The sequence below is a fragment of the Scyliorhinus torazame genome, chromosome 19 (genome assembly GCF_047496885.1).
Source record: "Scyliorhinus torazame isolate Kashiwa2021f chromosome 19, sScyTor2.1, whole genome shotgun sequence".
NCBI lineage: Eukaryota > Metazoa > Chordata > Chondrichthyes > Carcharhiniformes > Scyliorhinidae > Scyliorhinus > Scyliorhinus torazame.
Genome location: NC_092725.1, coordinates 130,679,954 through 130,699,735, shown reverse-complemented (window position 1 = coordinate 130,699,735; position 19,782 = coordinate 130,679,954).

Below are 19,782 nucleotides of genomic sequence, written 5' to 3'. Positions count from 1 at the left end.
GGGGGGGGGCAGTGTCTCACCTTGATGCTGCTGCAACCATCGTAAGTGTTAGACCAGCTTTTCCTGCCCAGCACTTTTCTATGTTTGTACTCAGCATCATAAACTATTCCTGTTGGTTCCAGTTTAATGCACGGTTTACATTACACTTGTTTTGTCTGAGGTCAAAGTGGCTGAGATTACTGTAGAATTAGGCCATAATTAACAGAACTAGTGCAGAATTGAAATGAACATTGTGTAAAATGTAAGGATAATATTTAAATATGAGATGATGGCTGAGAAGGAAGCAATGCAGCTTGAATGGAGAAAATGCACATTCGAGCGTTGAATTCAATTGTATAACTCCCCTCCATTATTCAAGGAGCTACTCACATTTGGAAATGATAGAACGAGGGGGGCAATTCAACTAAAGCATTTCTTTTTTCGTAAATTTAGAGTGCCAATACTTTTATTTCCAATTAAGGGGTAATTTAGCGTGGCCAATCCACCTAGCCTGCACACCTTCTTGGGTTGTGGGGTTGAGACCCGCGCAGTCACGGGGAGAATGTGCAAACTCCACACAGACAGTGACCTGGGGTCAGGATCGAACCCTGGTCCTCGGCGCCATGATGCAGCAGTGCTAACCACCGCACCACCGTGCCACCCCAAACAAAACATTTCTATGTCCGGTTTTGGCCGCGTTTAGTGGGACGTTTCCCGGCGGCTGCAGCACCAAGAAACATGCCGCTATTCAACGGCACTTTACCTTTTTTTTGGACTCGGGGCGAGGGAGGGTTCTCTCTGCCGTGGCTGCGCTTCGAGTCATTTCCCGCTGCCGGGCACCAGGGAACACTCCCTCACCCCCCTCCATCTGGTAGGTCCCCCCAGGGCCCGATCCCTGGCACTCTGGCATTGACAGCCTGGCACCATGACAGTGCCCCTGCCAACCTGGCAGTGCCACCCTGACATTGCCAGGGTACCCAGATGGCACTGCCAGGGTGTTAGGCTGGCAGTGCCCAGGTGCCAGAGTGTCACCCTGCCCTTTCTCTGACCATATGGAGGTCTCTAATGACCTGGGACCCGTCCCCTCCCCCCGCATTACTCCCCCCCCCCCCCCCCCCCCCCGCATTCCCCCAGGGTGCCATTACGACTGACGCACATTCATGTGGACAGTACTAAACGGTGCCCTGGCGAGGTCTCGCAGGCACGGCCATTAGGTTCTGGGCGCCAGGAGAATGATGCAACCGCATATTTAAATGTTCTGAATGACCCATTTAAATATGCTGATATGGCTCACGCCCAGTGAGGACGTGAACCAGATTGTGACGTATCTCGTGAGACATTTTCGCACATCGCAAATCTCGCAAGAGGCCTCTGGCAGGATTCAACGGCATTGTCCAGACATCAAGTTGGACGCGGCGAGACCTCTGAATCACGCCCTATGTGTCTTACAAGCTACACTGGTAGGAGTCTTTGAAAAACAAACTTTGATTACATTGCACATTAAGCTCCATTTAAAATATTATTTTTAAAAGAAATCAATATAAGAATTTAATTTCACATTCCATGTGCACTGAACGAAATTTTATTTTACAATTGGAGTGGAAATGCTCAGCAGTGATTAGCTCATACAAATTTTCTTGTGTGCCGATACCAATATTTCTTTGTTGTTGTCACAATGCAAAAGCTGTAGACACATGTAATTTTCTTCAATTGCATTGCTATAGTTTGCAGGTTTCCATCACCATGTATATTTAACATTATTTCTGGATGACTCTAGCTAATCAAAAATTATAATGATGCGTGTAACTAGTCTAGCAACCTCAAACTATTTCATATTTAATGGGACCATATCCTTGGAAAGCAGTAAATCATGCTGTACAACACACACTGAATACGTGTATTATTTCTAACACTCGGCAATGATATATTAAATGCTCGGCACCAAAACAAAGATACAACCTGGCTTAGTAAACCTGAATGTCAACAACAAAACGAGAGCTGTCAGAAGAAATGAAGGGTCATTTTTTCATACAGTTGGATGATAGCGACTTGGGACATGTTTGTAAATGTATCTATATATAGTTACTGCCAATGCACTAATTGCTCATTTTATTTGGGTCTACTCCCTGCTGGTACTAACTTCAAAGGTTATGGAAGGGTACATGTTTGCAATGTGATCAGATTTAGGGAATTTCAAGAAACAAACATCATGAGACGATAGCCTAGAAGCGTGTTCGTGTCAGCAGGTTTCTCTCAACTCCACTTTCATTTAGTGTTAACAAATGTACTTCTGGTGCCAACTTGAAGTGTTCCCTTAAGGGCCGCTAGTGCTGCTGTCGTAAATCTGTTTCTTCCTTAACATAATCCACCTGACTGCATTCAGGACAACTCCATCGTGCCCTGTATAATTCCAGCAATTTCTGCTTTGCTTCAGAGTCAGATCCAGCCCGAGTACAGATTTGTTGTGATATTAAGCGTCAGTTTATTGTCAGTGCAAGTCTTCGTCCAATGTTTAAGTTGCAGTGCATATGTTATTCTCTAAGTCTGAATAAAGATTGTAGACTTCCAGTTAACATAAATACTTTATTCAGTAGGTTTGTTCTGTTTCCAGAGCTTAACTAGATATAATACAGTCAAGAGGTGTGACCAGTGAAGCTAACGTAAGCTGCCTATGCTGAGCTGTCTCTGTCTGCTGCTGCTCACTAGCCCTGTGCTTCTGAAAGAGGCGGATCCTCCCTTGGGCTGGACCCTTTATACCCGTCTCTGATGCTGCCCTCGAGTGATGCTGTGGCTGTTACACCTGTCTGTAGTCCCTGGTGTATGTGCAGATGTATGTACAGATGTATAGATCACTACAGTGAATATGTACTGCTCTTTGTAAACCAATAATGATTACAGACTGGCAATAGCTACAAGTGAATAAGTAACGGAGTAGGCTGGATACTAATTCCAAGTTCATACACAAAATACAGCTATTTGGAACACACTGTGAATTGGAGAATGGTTTGGAACAAGTGGAAAGACAGCGGCCTCAATGGCAAATGTATTGAGAAGGCCAGAACCTCCTCAAGCATAGTCCAGCTCAAAACAATAGGGCGTCTCGAGACTTGTTTTTGTCTTTAGCCAAGACTTTTCACTCAACCCCAGTGAGGTTATTTTGTGCGGTTTTATCGGTGACAAAAGATTTTGCTTCCAGTTTTCTCAGGTGTGAAAATGTTATTGCCGCTATCCGATCATTTGGCCAGTTAACCTGTCAAGGCTAGTGAATTAAGGTTCAATTCACTGGAATGTTGGGAGTAAATACTCAATGGTATGTCTGTGGCCTAAATGCTGTATAAACTTTCTTAACTATGTTGAAAAACTTGAAGAATTTCAATAAATCACCAAAATCTTCAAATTGTATCAATGTCCTAATTTCCTCCATAACTGTCAAATTATTTTTATTTAATTGTACATATTTAATTAATATTTGCAACATTTTCACCGTCAATCTTTTCAGGAATTTGAGTTCCTGGCATAGTTAGCACTGCTATCTCCATGGACCCGGGTTCAATTCTGGTCTTGGGTGACCGTCTGGAGTTTGCACTTTCTCCCCGTGTGTGCGAGGGTTTCCTCCAGGTGCTCCAGTTTCCTCCCACAATCCAAACATGTGCAAGTGAGGTAGATTGGCCATGCCAAATGGCCCCTTAGTGTCCATAGATGTGTAAGTTAAGCTACGGGGATACAGTGGGAGAGTGAGCCTAGGTGGAGGGTTAATGCAGATTCGATGGGCCGAATGGCATCCTTCTGCACTGTAGCGATTCTATTAGTTATTTTTATCATAAATGCTGGGGATAAAAGTTATCTCAACTTATGAGCTCTTGCAGGAACAAAAAATATCTGATTGGACTGGATAATTATAAGCTCAGTTGTTCAGTACAATCACTCTTAAGGCCGATGACCTCCGAGCCTCAATCCTCCTTGGCCTATCCCCGAGAGTACTGGAAAGTGGGATTAGTGCAGGTTTAGTGTAGTTTTGTCTGTGCAGGCCCGATAGGCCGAAGAGCCTCTTCTGCACTGTATGGCTCCATGACCCCGATCACCTCAAGGTGACCCCCCCCCCCCCCCCCACGAGGCTTGGCCCCTGTCATCCTGAAAACCCCGGCCTATATGATTTCTGTCAGAACAGGAATCCAAATCATGAGAATGAGCTGAATTTAATGCTTGGAGTGGTGACCTGGTTCATTGGCTAGAAAGTCCGTGGTAGTTAAACCTGTCCATTTCCGGGAGCCTGTCAGACAGTCTGCTTCCTGCCATTGAGGTTCCTGGTGCTTTCAAGAAGAGGATCCCGTCGTCAAGAGCTGCTGGCCAAGTAGAGGCCCAAACAGCGCCACTGGGAAGGGTGGCCACTTATGGAACTGCAGTCAGCCCGGGGCCGGGAGCCACATGGCCTGGGCGAGAGGTATGTGGGTTGTGCTCACCGGAGCCAATGTCCCAGTGAGGGTGTGAGGGGCGGTTAGTGTGGAGGGGACTGGAGGAAACTTTCAGCACCAGGATGGTGCACTTAAAGGCCTCAACTAGCTTAGGGGGCAGGAGGTTCATCTTCAGGTTTCCCCAGTCACCCCTGAGTTAATTTGGGGGAGTTGAGAAGGTGACAGACTTTTCATCCTGTACGTTTCTGTCATGTCCTATTTAAATATTTCACTCTACTCGGGGAGGGCGAGATGTGCATTAAACTTTGCCCAGTATATGTGGAGTATATATGAAATAATATGGTTTCGCTCAGTGGGCTAAACAGCTGGCTTTGAATGCAGAACAAGGCCAGAAACGCGGGTTCAATTCCCGTACCAGCCTCCCCGAACAGGCGCCGGAATGTGGCGACTAGGGGCTTTTCACAGTAACTTCATTTGAAGCCTACTTGTGACAATAATCGATTTTCATTTCATTTTCATTTAATTTATTCTTTCTTGCAGTGTCAACAGTATTGGCCTCATTGAAGTACAAATGTCCATTCAATATTTTAAACCACATAGGTTATTTAAAAACAAAACTCAGACTGGTTTTGTTTTGTGCACCAATCGGCGAGGGATAAAAGCTAAAACATAAGCAATTAAACATTGATTCACTAACTCAGTAATTATTGTCTCATGTTTGTTGTACTAGCAAAGTGACACACTTGATACACGGTGAAGTTCTCCACCAAAGTCTTTCACAAAGGAACTCTCACAGGAGGTGCACTATGAATCCGGCAAATAATCTTTTCACAGGTTTAACAGATTTTCTGTCTGTATGGAGCCTACACGCTCTCCCTGTGTCTGTGTGGGTTTCCTCCGGTTGCTCCAGTTTCCTCCCACAATTCCCGAAAGTCGTGCTTGTTAGATGGATTGAACATTCTGAATTCTCCCTCAGTGTAACCGAACAGGTGCCAAAATGTGGTGACTAGCGCATTTTCAAAGGAACTCATTGCAGTGTTATTGTCAGCCGACTTGTGACAATAAAGATTATTATTATATTAGTCCTTAGAGTGCTTGAAGATTAAGGTTTGTGGGAGGTTGTTCTTAATCGTCCTTGGGAAAAGGGAGTTGGCAGAGGAAGCGCGTTGGGGTGCATGCAGTTGGAGCTGTTGGCTGTGAACTCTGCGTTCTTTGGTCAACTTTGGGCTTGATATGACACTTAATTATCCGTTCAAAATTTTCTAAAGGCAAGTCAACCTGTGGGCCATCCTTCAGTTCTGGAGACTGCCAGCCAAGCAGCATGACCAAATGGGAGTACTGGTCTATCGCGAGGAATTGTTTGTAATAAAACAGGCTGCTTTCTCAAGGAAGGTCATTTTGTTTCACAGTATATTGGTCCTCAGCAGCTACATCGTACACTAGGTATGGTCTGACTAGTTTTAGTTTGAGTAGTTCCTTTACCGTACTTGTAGAGTGATGGAATTTCCATTTCGTAGACATCTTCAACCTCTCTTTACAACAATCTGAGGTCCCTATCTGCTTCAAGAAGACGACCATCCTCCCAGTACCAAAAAAAAGCCAAGCAGCGTGCCTTAATGACTATCTTCCAGTGACTCTGACACCCATCATCATGAAGTGCTTCAAAAGAATAGTCATGGCACGAATCAACTCCAGCCTCCCGGATTGCCTTGATCCACTACAGTTCGCCTACCGCTGCAACAGGTCCACAGCAGACACCATCTCCATGGCCCTGCACTCTACCCTGGAACACCAAGATAACAAAGACACCTATGTCAGAATCCTATTTATCGACTACAGCTCAGCCTTCAACACCATCATTCCTATAAAACTCATCTCCAAACTCCGTGGCCTTGGCCTCGGCTCCTCCCTCTGCAACTGGATCCGGAACTTTCTAACCCACAGTAAGGATAGGCAACAACACATAGGGGCAGCACGGTAGCACAGTGGTTAGCACAATCGCATCACAGCTCCAGGATCCCAGGTTCGATTCCCGGCTTGGGTCACTATCTGTGTGGAGTCTGCACATCCTCCCCGTGTGTGCGTGGGTTTCCTCCGGGTGCTCCGGTTTCCTCCCACAGTCCAAAGATGTGCAGGTTAGGTGGATTGGCCATGATAAATTGCCCTTAGTGTCCAAAAATTGCCCTTAGTGTCCAAAATTGCCCATCGTGTTGGGTGGGGTTACTGGGTTATGGGGATAGGGTTGAGGTGTGGGCTTGGGTAGGGTGCTCTTTCCAAGAGCTGGTGCAGACTTGATGGGCTGAATGGCCTCCTTCTGCACTGTAAATTCCATGATTCTATTCGGAAACACCTCCTCCACGATCATCCTCAACACGCCCCACAAGGCTGTGTCCTCAGCCCCCTACTATACTCCTTATACATCTATGACTGTGTGGCCAAATTCCCCTCCAACTCGATTTTCAAATTTGCTGATGACACCACAGTAGTGGGTCGGATTTCAAACAATGACGAGACAGAGAACAGGAATGAGATAGAGAATCTGGTGAACTGGTGCGACGACAATAATCTCTCCCTCAATGTCAACAAAACGAAGGAGATTGTCATCGACGTCAGGAAGCGTAGTTGGGAACATGCCCCTGTCTACATCAATGGGAACGAAGTAGAAAGGGTCGGGAGCTTCAAGTTTTTAGGTGTCCAGATCACCAACAACCTGTCCTGGTCCCCCCATGCCGACACTATAGTTAAGAAAGCCCACCAACGACTCTACTTTCTCAGAAGATTAAGGAAATTTGGCATGTCAGCTACGACCCTCACCAACTTCTACAGATGCACCATAGAAAACATTCTTTCTGGTTGTATCACAGCTTGGTATGGAGCCTGCTCTGCCCAAGACCGCAGGAAACTACAAAAGGTTGTGAATGTAGCCCAGTCCATCACGCAAACCAGCCTCCCATCCATTGACTCTATCTATAATTCCCGCTGCCTCGGAAAGGCAGCCAGCATAATTAAGGACCCCACGCACCCCGGACATTCTCTCTTCCACCTTCTTCCATCAGGAAAAAGACACCAAAGTTTAAGGTCACGTATCAACCGACTCAAGAACAGCTTCTTCCCTACTGCCATCAGACTTTTGAATGGACCTACCTCGTATTAAGTTGATCTTTTCTCTACACCTTGCTATAACTGTAACATTATATTCTGCAGTCACTCCTTCCTTCCCTATGTACGGTATGCCTTGTTTGTACAGCAGGCAAGAAACAATACTTTTCACGGGATACTAATACTTGTGACAATAATAAATCAAATCAAATCCTGAACCTAAGCAACTTGGAGCTAGGGAAGCCTTGTTGACTTTGTACGTTGAACTTTAAATGATTTTCAATGTGGATTCCGAAACATTCTGTAGTAACTTCAAATGGGGTGACATTGTGGATTGTTTATTTGGGCACCGATGGACATGCAGTATTGCTGGGGCGGCACAGGGGCGGCACGGCCTCACAGTGGCAAGGATTTGGGTTCAATTCCAGCCTTAGCCGACTGTGTGGGTTTCCTCCGGATGCTCTGGTTTCCTCCCACCATCCAAAGATGTACAGGTTAGGTGGATTGGGAATGCTAAATTGCCCTTCGTGTCCAAAGGTGGGTGGGGTTACGGGGATGGGGTGGGGAGTGGGCCTGGATAGGTGCTCTTTCAGAGGATCAGTGCAGACTCAATGAGCTGAATGGCCTCCTTCTGCCCTGTAGGAATTCCATGATTTGCATGATGCTGCATTTCTCTATATTGAATTTCATTACCCCATTTATTGGTCCATTTGATGAGATTATTTAGACCTATCTGGAGGTCAACCTAATCTGCTGCTTCAGTTTCAGCTCTGTAGACTCGGTAGTCATCTGCAAAGCTTCTGGTCCGGCTTGATATTCCATTGAACATGTCATTTATAAAGAGAAGTAGCATTTGTGGGGCCAGGTCGACACCACTTTAGTCATATTTCCAGTTTGAGACTTCACCATTTACTCTGACTCTTTCCTGCCATTTGATAAGAAATATTCTTATCCATTTCTTAGTACTTAAGTACACAGTGGTTTTCTGAATCTTCTCCCTTCTCCCAGGGGCCACGGAAAACAGACCTGTGGGCATGAGCTCTGTCAGTTTGTTCAAGGAACATTTGTTTAATTTTGCCTTGAGTGTCGGCTGACCGTAGCGTCATCGCTGTTAATTAGGAATAAATGTCATTATGGTTTTTCCACACCACTTCCTATCCATGAAATACCACAGTGGAGTGGAGTTACTGTTGGAATGTAGCAGTCAAAATTGCACACATGAAAGCAATAATTAAATAAACAGAGAATCTGCTTGTTCTGAAGTCCAACAGAATCATGGGGCAGGATTCTCCGACCCCCCGCCGGGTCGGAGAATCACGGGGGGCTGGCATGAATCCCGCCCCCGGCGGCCGCCGAATTCTCCAGCACCGGATATTTGGCGGGGGCGGTAATCGGGCCGCGCTGGTCGGCGGGCCCCCACCCCCCGGCGATTCTCCGGCCCACGATGGGCCGAAGTCCCGCTGCTGTCATGCCAGTCCCGCCAGCGTGAATCAAACCACCTACCTTAACGGCGGCACGGGCGGGGCTCCGGGGTCTTGCGGGGGGGGGGGGGGCGGGGGGCGATCTGGCCCCGGGGGTGCCCCCACGGTGGCCTGGCCCGCGATCGGGGCCCAACGATCCGCGGGCAGGCCTGTGCCGTGGGGGCTCCCTTTTCCCCCCGCCTTGGCCATAGCCTTCACGATGGCCGACGCTCCCACGCGGCGAAGTCCTTTTGGCCCCGGCTGGCGTGGCGCCAAAGGCCTTCCACGGCTGCCGGTGGAGCGGAAACCACTCCCGCACGGGCCTAGCCACTCACGGTGAGGGCTTAGCCCCTAAAGGTGCGGAGAAATCCGCACCTTTGGGGCGGCCCGACACCGGAGTGGTTCCCGCCACTCCATCCCGCCGGGACCCCCGCCCCGCAGGGTAGGGGAGAATCCCGGCCATGGAAGTTACAATGCAGAAGGAGGCCATTCGGCCCATCGAGTCTCCAGCAGCCCTTGGAAAGAGCAGCATACTTAAGCCCAGGCTTCCACCCTATCCCCGTAACCCTGTAACCCCACCTAACCTTTCGGACATTAAGGGGCAATTTAGTGTGGCCAAACCTGAACATCTTTGGACTGTGGGAGGAAACCGGAGCACCCGGAGGAAACCCACGCAGACACGGGGAGAACGTGCAAACTCCACACAGACAATCACCCGAGACCGGAATTGACCCTGGGACCCTGGAGCTGCGAGGCAGCAGTGCTAACCACTGTGCCACCGTGCCACCCATGATACACGCTAATAGTTTAATGGGCAAAGTAGCAGAGTTGTTCTGCGGAATCTTGATGCAAACGAAATACGCAGGATAAAATATCACATTTCGGACATGTCTGAAGTGGAATACATCCAGATCTCCGTGATCTTTGACTATTGATCCTGCATCCAACACATGTCAGGCCATTGTTATGCTCTCAAATAATAAATGCCCAAATGATCAAATTATGTAAGATACTGGCCATTCCAGTTACTTCAGAGCTTTCGTCAAATTGCAACCAAAGTACAACAAAAAAAGAAAATTTTGTTTTGTCTTTTATTGCGATTTTATGAGATTTTAACAAAAATTATCATCACTGAGACCTATCCTCCACCACATACTTCTTTAAATGTATTTTCATTAACTAAGTATAATAAGGCACATTAAAAATTGAAGCAATTTCAGAGTATTAAACATGCTGTGTCTAGTTCACATGAATGTTGTTTAAATTAGATGAATTTTTAATGACCGTACTTAAGAAAAATGGCCTCGAGTGGGTTTGGCATTTTCTTGGCTCACGCCGGTTGATGTTGCGTACCAGTTATTTCTACCCTTTTTACATTTTGGTGTATTCCAATGAGGTTCACAGGAAACCTGAGCATAACTTGACATTAGCAGCATGAGTGTTTGATAGTTTGCAGCTTCAGGTCTAACTTTCACATTGTGCCTGTAAAAAGGGTTTGCTAATTACGGAGGAGTTTCAGTGATTTGGTTTGAGGAATGTTGGCCGAGAAATTTCCACAGTTCTTCTTGGAATACCAAAAAGCAATCTTTTACATTCACCTGAGCAGGTAGACAGAGCCTCAAGTGACATAGTAAAAGACAACAGGCCACTTTATAGGGGCCAAATCCAACACCAAACCATTCTAGGAGATGACAAAAAGTTTGACAATGAAGTAGGGTTTTAAGGAGCACCGTAAATGAAGAAAGAGAGGCAGAGAGATTTAGGGAGAGAATTCAAAGCTTAGGAGCTAACGGAACGATCACCAGTGATGTGTTGGGTGTTCTGGATCACATACAGGTCACCAACACTTGAAGTAGTGCAACAATATTTTATTAAAAGGTTAACTATTTAAACATACTTGAACTATGGGTAAATACGATACCAGCTTTAACTAAAGACCTTTGCCTTGTCCTAACCTGTTGATGCACTCAGCACATGGTGAATGTCTGTGTTGCAGGCTGTGAGCTCTGTGCTCCTAGCTAGCTGCTACTCGAATGAGCGGGAACTCTGATGTCCCCTGTCTTTATAGTGCATGTGCTCTCACTGGTGATTGGCTGCGGTGTTGTGTTTGTTGATTGGTCCCACTGTGTGTCCATCAGTGTGTGGCTGCACTATGATATACTGGTGTATATTATGACAACCAGTGGTGGACTGATGCAATTGGGGGGTGTTCAAGAAGCCAGAAATAGAGGAAAACAGCTATCTTGGAATGTTGTAGGGCTGGTGGAGCTCACAGAGATAGAGAGGGGAAATGCCACAGGAGGGAAGAATTTGAGAACAAAGAGAACAATTTTACACGTGAGACTGGGATTTGATGGAGTTTAGCAAACAGGCAGCAGAGTTTTGGCTAACCCAAGTTTACGGATGGTAGAATTGGGAGGCTGGCTGCAAGGGAAGAGCTTTGGATAATCAAGTCGAGAGGTTAGAAAGACCTGGATTTCAGCGGGAGGTGGAATGAGGCAAAGTTGGAATTAGTCGATGTTACGAAGATGTAAATAGGTAGTATTACTGACAAACGTGGTCAAAAACTCATCAGAGGATCAAATATCTCACCAAGGTCGCGGTAAAGGGATAGAGCCAGTGGCTAGAGAATAAAGTGTGTGGCTATTTCATGTACAATGTGTGAACATATACTGTATTTCTTGATATTTTCTCAATTTCACAGTAGTATACCATGAACTGGCTTGTGTGCGTGAGTATGGATGTGAATCAATTAATTAAACCGAGGATATTAGGCTGCAAGGTGCAGAATATCAAAAAGGGATTAGGTATGAAAGCAAGTAGCTTGAAGTGAAGATGAGCAGAGCTAAGATTGAGTACCAACGAATAGCATAAATATAAATTTACATTAGGAAGATAAGGGAAGTGACTTGAAATAATTGCTGTATTTCAAAAGAAAGATTTACAACTGGCAGAGATCTTAAATGGATGAAGCAAAGTAGGTCTTACGGTCAAGTGGGTAGTGTCTCTGCCTCTTGAGCCAGAAGCTCCGGGTTTGAGTCCCCCCCAGGACGAGATGGCCAAGGAAGGTGCACTTATAACACAGTCAAATATTGAGTGTGTCAACCTGCAAATCCTTCCAACACATCAATGGCTGGTGGTAAGGGTGGTCGAGACACCTCATCAGCCATGCTTGGTGTAGAGTGGTGCCCCTCAAGCCATAAACCCCTAGCGACAGACTAGCAACCAATTTCAGGAATTACTAGCTATGGAAACAGATGAAAGTCTGTCTGAGTGCACCACTAGGTGCGGTAAAGAAATAAAATGGAAAGTAACGTGTTTATTTTTACCCAAAAAGTAGTGGCCATAACAGAACATGGGTGTGATTTAACTGAAAGGTTTCTGAGAATCATTTCTCGTGCATTTGGCTGCGTGTTTCCCGTCAGCTTTTGCGGTGAGAGATCCATACCAGTATTCAACCACACTTAGTCAATGTTTTGGACCTTGGTGAGTTTCCCCCAGTCCAGCCCACAGACAGTTTTTCAGTAGTGGGGAGCTGAACTCACTAGTGAGACCGGCTCCTCAGAGATCGGGTCACCACTTTGAAAGTTCTTGGCAGTGTCACTCTGGCATCTGGGAACCATGGCACTGGCACCCTAGCACCATAGCAGTGCCCCTGCCAGCCTGGCAGTGCCAGGGTGGCAGTGCCAAGGTGTCCACCTGGTAGCGTCAAGGTGCCTAGGTATCAGGCGGGGAGCCAGGGTTCCACCCTGCCCCTGACCACTCAGGCAAATCCAATGGCCTGGGGGACCCCCTCAGGTTCCATTACACCTGGTCCACATTTGTGTAGGAGAGTGCTAAACGGCGCCCGCGTGACCTCTTGCTGGGTCACCGGTTAGATCCGGGAGGCCATTAGATAGGGTGTTCATCTCATTAATGAGATGGAGATTGCCCATAATTGGTGGCAATTGGTGTCTCGCCATGTCTAAGCGGGTCCTGGAACCTGCCTGCGGGAGTTAAATTGATCAGTGTCCGGCGCGGATCCCAATTTCGACCTCTCGTGATTTACCAGACATGGGCATGCATGGATCCAAGGCGGGTGCAACGCAGGGGTTAAATCGAGCGCATGAAAGACCTGTGAGTTCTGCGAAAAGGAACCTCTAAAGGAATGTAAAACAATGAGGTTAAAGATGAAAGTGAGAAAACATATTTGAAGAGATGTTGAAGATTGTGTTGTTAGCTTTGGTTGTGGGATCCGAGAAACATACCAGTGTGGAAACAGCTGCTGTCACTGTGGCGATATGCATCACTGTAAATACACAAGGGGTTAATGTGAACACACTACACCTAGCTAGACACTAGAGGGAGCACCAGAGACATCATGACAAACAGACATTCAACCTACAGGTCAGTAAGATAGGACACGACCAATGGGCATTCACGACATACCCAGACGTGACACTACCACAGGGGGGCATTACACCAACCCATATAAAAGGACACAGCACACATGCTCAGTCTCTTTCCAGTGGAGACACTCAGTGAGTATAGACACAGGGTTGATTGAACATCACACCCACCACGTGGATTGTAGCAGACTGGTGAGTCAGTCTGAGTAGCTATAACAGGATTAACAAGAGCGTCAAATCCAAGTAGGAGAATCGTTAACAGTAATAAATGTGTTAAAGCTATCTCCAAGTCTGAACCTTCCTTTGTCAGAGGGCACATCAAGGAAGCAGCTTATGCTACGTCAAGAGCATAGCAAAACATGGTACCAGGAATGAACTGTTTCAATCCATGTAGTTAATACTCAGCAAACAGTGACTACCAGCAACAGCACCCAGGCAAGATGATCGAGATTCCGGTTCCACAGCGGCTCAGGTGCCACGGCAATCTCAGTGCAAACTGGCGTGCATTCAGGCAAAGGTTTGAGACCTTCCTGTTGCAATTGCCCTACAAGACGTGGCCAATGCTGAAAAGACAGAGCTTCTGCTCACCATCGCGGGTGCCAGAGCAGAAGAAATCTTCAAAACATTCAAGTTCTCCAAAGGGCACGACAAGAGTGAATTCCAGACAGTCCTGGACAAGTTTGAATGATACTGCGAGGAAAAGACAAAGAAACCAACAGAAAATGGTAAAAGAGGCGCCAATACTAACCACGAGGCCGGGGTGGGCGAGCAGCGAACGCCAATTTTGATTGGTGGCCATCTTGGAAAAGGTGCCGCACATGCGCAGTTGAAAGAAATGCGCAAAGTAAAGGAACAGCGATCTGCGCATTGGGTTGAAGATCCTTTGAGGATCTTCAGCCCAGCATATATGACATCACGACTCGTGAGAGCAGGATTATGCTGTGGCCTGACGCCAAGAGACAGAGAGCAGTACAAGCCCACAGAGAGCGGCCTGCTGCCACACAGAGAGTGGTCCACGCACCGTGAAGAGTCCCCGACTCCACACAGAGAGTGGTCCACGCACCACGAAGATTCCACAGCGAGACAACTGCACGTCTCCACACAGAAAGTGACTCCAGTGACGCAAGCCTCCGCAGCGAGCTCGTGGACAGCCTACACGATAGAAGCAACGCAAGACTCCAGAGCGCAGTCCTTGCATGAACAGGAAGTGATGAAAGTATCCACAGCGAGACCAATGCGCAATTCCACACAAGGAACGCTGCAAGACTCCACAGAGGGAGTGACACAAGCCTCCACAGCGAGCTCGTGGACGGACTCCACGATGGAAGGAACGCAAGACCCCAGAGCGCAGTCCTTGCATGAACAAGATCATGAGGGTCTAACGACCTCCTCTGAGCACCCAGCAGCAGACGATGCAAGTCTGCCACTCTCAAGTGAACAACAGAAAGACTGTGACAGTCTGCCACGCTCAAGTGTACAGCAAGCAGACTATGACAGTCTACCACGCTCCAGTGAACAGCAAGAAGACACTGAGGCTCTACCCACTGTATGTGCGACAAGTGACGACGGCATCCCACTTCCCATACCAGATGTGCAACGTGACAGACCTCAGCTAGTGTGTACAGAGGCACTCAACAATCACAGTGAGACTACTGGTGACTCCGGTGACACCACGTTACTTCAAACCTCATCTGCTCGACTCTCTCAACAAGAAAATGCATTCCTGAATGTTTTGACACCGGAAGGGGAGCATCAGGAAACCTCAGCTAACTCAAGTGAACCTGCAATGACTCCGGACGGGGTGCGTCAAGAAACCAAAGCTGATTCAGGTGAACCAGAAAGGGCTCCAGACGGGGAGCATCGACAAACCAAAACTGACTCAGGTGAAACAGACCAGACTCCAGACGGGGAGCATCGACAAGCCGAAGCTGTTTCAAGTAAGCCGGACATGACTCCAGACGGGAGCGCCGCAAACTCAGTGATGGCACGCTCCAGGAGACAGCAGATGCCACAAAGGATGCTGACACGAGTAACTGTGTGAAGGACTCGTATTATCCACAGAGTGTGGTCCTTGAGCACAGCAAAAACAACAACAAAACCAACCAACACAAAAACCACATCAAAGAAAATAACAAGACGCGTACCAAAGGCAACAACGTCGACAACAAGCACGACAAAAACAACACCAATGAAACTATGACTGGTACGACATGGTACAACTCTGCAAATGAGGGACACTGTTACTACTCAGCTCAGTACAATGACATACCATGGCAGGGAGATGCATCTTGCCAATTCACGTTTGCTGCACTACCAACAGGCAACATGGCTTTCAGGACAGATGCCATCAAGAATTACCACCATAAGCATTGAAAGAAAACATGAGTCCAAATCAGACAACAAAGTGATTTGACCACTTCTTGGTTCCTTGCGCACAGGGCCACTGATGGCGTTCACAAGGACATGCCACCATCAACATCACCAACTCACCAACCAAACAAGAAAGCCACTCGACCATAATAATTACTGAACTTTGGACTCGTACATATGATTTAGACTTATTGTGTAATATCACTCATCATGATTTGTACATGTCATAACTTATCTACCTATTTTGTTTCAATTTTCTTTAATACTGTACAGAAAATATGTAACACGAAAAAAGGGGGGATGTGGTGATATGCATCACTGTAAATACACAAGGGGCTAATATGAACACACTACACCTAGCTAGACACCAGAGGGAGCACCGGAGACATCATGACACACAGACATTCAACCAATAGGTCAGTAAGATAGCACACGACCAATGGGCAGTCATGACATACCCAGACGTGACACTACCACAGGGGGGCATTACACCAACCCATATAAAAGGAGACAGCACACATGCTCACTCTCTTTCCAGTGGAGACACTTAGTGAGTACAGACAGGGTTGGTTGAAACACATCACGCCCACCACGTGGATTGTAGCAGACTGGTTAGTTAGTCTGAGTAGCTATAGCAGAATTAACAGGAGAGTCGAATCCAAGTAGGAGAATTGTTAATAGTTTAATAAATGAGTTAAAGCTATCTCCATGTCTGAACCTTCCTTTGTCAGAGTGCACATCAAGGAAGCAGCTTATGCTACGTCAAGAGAATAACAAAACAACCACCCTCAGATAAAAGTGTTTTTTTCAGCGAAGTTTTGAGACAGGCTTTAGTTCCCAGTATCAGATGAGGGAGAGAAAAGCCAACTTAAGACTTTCTCTGTAGCAACAGTGGATTTTCAGTAATGTTCCTAGAATTTTCATGGATTAAAATCTATGAGGACTTTTGACTAAAAGGGATGGTTAACTCTGAGTTAATTCAGCAGAAATCCTTTGGATAATGTTTGTAGAATTACTGTTAACCATGTAAACTATTTTTTTATTTTTACCTTTTATTAAAGAACTGCTTGAATTTAATTTTTTAAATCTTCACAAATGGTTCAAGATTCTTCCTCCTGACTTCAGCTACCTCCTCATAAAATACAAACTGCAAATCACTGCGATAGCTAGTTCAAGTTTTCCTCTAGGATTTGGGAAGCCTGGCACTTACCACTTGCCATCTCAGAACAAAGGACAGGTCATCATTGTCTGTTCCTGCGTGAGGCTTTATTGAACTGGTCTGAAGATGTCTGCCTCCAGACTCAGCCTCATGGCATAGTCACATGACCATGGAAAGCTAGATGTGTCAATCAGACTGCTTACATTTCAAAACCTTTTTTTTTGTGATTTGATTTGATTTATTATTGTCACATGTAATACAGTGAAAAGTATTGTTTCTTGCATGCTGTACAAACAATGCATACCGTACATAGGGAAGGAAGGAGAGACTGCAGAATATAATGTTACCAGTTATAGCAAGGTGTAGAGAAAAGATCAACTTAATACAAGGTAGGTCCATTCAAAAGTCTGATGGCAGTAGGGAAGAAGCTGTTCTTGAGTCGGTTGGTACGCGACCTCAAACGTTGGTATCTTTTTCCTGATGGAAGAAGGTGGAAGAGAGTATGTCCGGGACGCGTGGGGTCCTTAATTATGCTCGCTGCCTTTCCGAGGCAGCGGGAATTGTAGACAGAGTCGATGGATGGGAGGCTGGTTTGCGTGATGGATTGGGCTACATTCACAACCTTTTCTAGTTTCCTGCGGTCTTGGGCAGAGCAGGCTCCATACCAAGCTGTGATACAACCAGAAAGAATGCTTTCTATGGTGCATCTGTAGAAGTTGGTGAGTGTCTTAGGTGACATGCCAAATTTCCTCAGTCTTCTGAGAAAGTAGAGTCGTTGGTGGGCTTTCTTAACTACAGTGTCGGCATGGGGGGACCAGGACAGGCTGTTGGTGATCTGGACACCTAAAAATCTGAAGCTCTCAACCCTTTCTACTTCGTTCCCATTGATGTAGACAGGGGCATGTTCCCCACTACGCTTCCTGAAGTCGATGACAATCTCCTTCGTTTTGTTGACATTGAGGGAGAGATTATTGTCGTCGCACCAGTTCACCAGATTCTCTATCTCATTCCAGTACTTTGTCTCGTTATTGTTTGAAATCCGACCCACTACTGTGGTGTCATCAGCAAATTTGAAAATCAAGTTGGAGGAGAATTTGGCCACACAGTCATAGGTGTACAAAGAGTATGGTAGGGGGCTGAGGACACAGCCATGTGGGGCACAGGTGTTGAGGATGATCGGGGAGGAGGTGTTGTTGCCTATCCTTACTGATTGTGGCCTGTGGGTTAGAAAGTTCCGGATACAGTCGCAGAGGGAGGAGCCGAGGCCAAGGCCACAGAGTTTGGAGATGAGTTTTGTAGGAATGATGGTGTTGAAGGCTGAGCTGTAGTCAATAAATAGGTGTCTGACATAGGTGTCTTTGTTATCTTGGTGTTCCAGGTTAGAGTGCAGAGCCATGGAGATGGTGTCTGCTGTGGACCTGTTGCAGCGGTAAGCGAACAGTCCTGGATCAAGGCAATCCGGGAGACTGGAGTTGATTCGTGCCATGACTAACCTTTCGAAGCACTTCATGATGATGGATGTCAGAGTCACTGGACAATAGTCATTAAGGCACGCTGCTTGGCTTTTTTTTGGTACAGGGAGGATGGTTGGCTTCTTGAAGCAGATAGGGACCTCAGATTGTTGGAAAGAGAGGTTGAAGCTGTCTGCGAATACCCCCGCCAGCTGATGCGCGCAAGACCTGAGTGCCCGTCCGGGTACCCCATCCGGGCCAGTGGCTTTCCGTGGGTTGACCTTCGAGAAGGCTGCTCTGACGTCTGCAATGGTGATCTCAGATACAAGTTCATCCGAGGCTTCTGGGATGGAGAGCTTGCTCTCGCTCTTGCTCAATGCGTGCATAGAATGCGTTGAGCTCATCAGGGAGGGATGCATTGGAGCCGGCCATTTTACATGCCTTCATCTTGTAGCCCGTTATGTCCTGCAGACCTTGACATAGTCGGCGGGGGTCCGTGTGGCTTGCCTGGGACTAGAGCTTGGTCCGGAACTATCTTTTGGCATCTTTGATGGATCTCCTTAGATCATATCTGGCTTTCTTGTAGAGGTCAGAGTCGCCTGACTTGAATGCCTCAGACCGAGACTTCAGCAAGCAGTGGATATCCCTGTTCATCCAGGGTTTCCGGTTGGGAAACACGCGGATTTGTTTCTTTGGCACACAGTCTTCTTCACACTTACTAATGAAGTCAGTTACTGTAGTGGCGTACTTGTTCGTAAACCGTGGCAGGGACTGAAGATAATGGGTGAGATTCTCCGGCCTCCCCCGTGGCGTGTTTCCCAATGGCGGGAGGTGGCCCGCTATTGGCTGGAGGCAACATCTTCTAATCCGCCGCTGTCGGCGGGCTTTTCCATTGAATCCACCCCATACTGCCGGGAAAGCTACGGCACTATCGGCAGGACTGGAACATCCCGCCAGCGTGAGCATCCGGAGGATCTCGCACAACCGCTTCGTTTTACCAATATTTGGCCGAGGAAAATTTCTTTTTTTTTAAATTTAGAGTACCCAATTCATTTTTTCCAATTCAGGGGCAATTTAACGTGGACAATCCACCTGCCCTGCACATCTTTGGATCATGGGGGCGAAACCCACGCAAACACGGGGAGAAGGTGCAAACTCCACACGGACAGTGACCCAGAGCTGGGATCGAACCTGGGACCTCGGCGCCGTGAGGCAGCAGTGCTAACCCACTGCGCCACCGTGCTGTTCATCCAGGACAGAATATCAGACTGAAAATTAAAAGATAATGGAGGAGTTGAAAGAGGAGACGGTGAGGTAGGGCTGTGTATTGTCACGTACACATGGGCCAGAATTCTCCGATCGGCGGGATTCAATTTACCTGTCAGCAGCAACCCCGCCAGCGGGTTTCGTGATGGCATGGGATGGTTACAATGGGAAATCCCATTGACAATCGACGGGAAGATA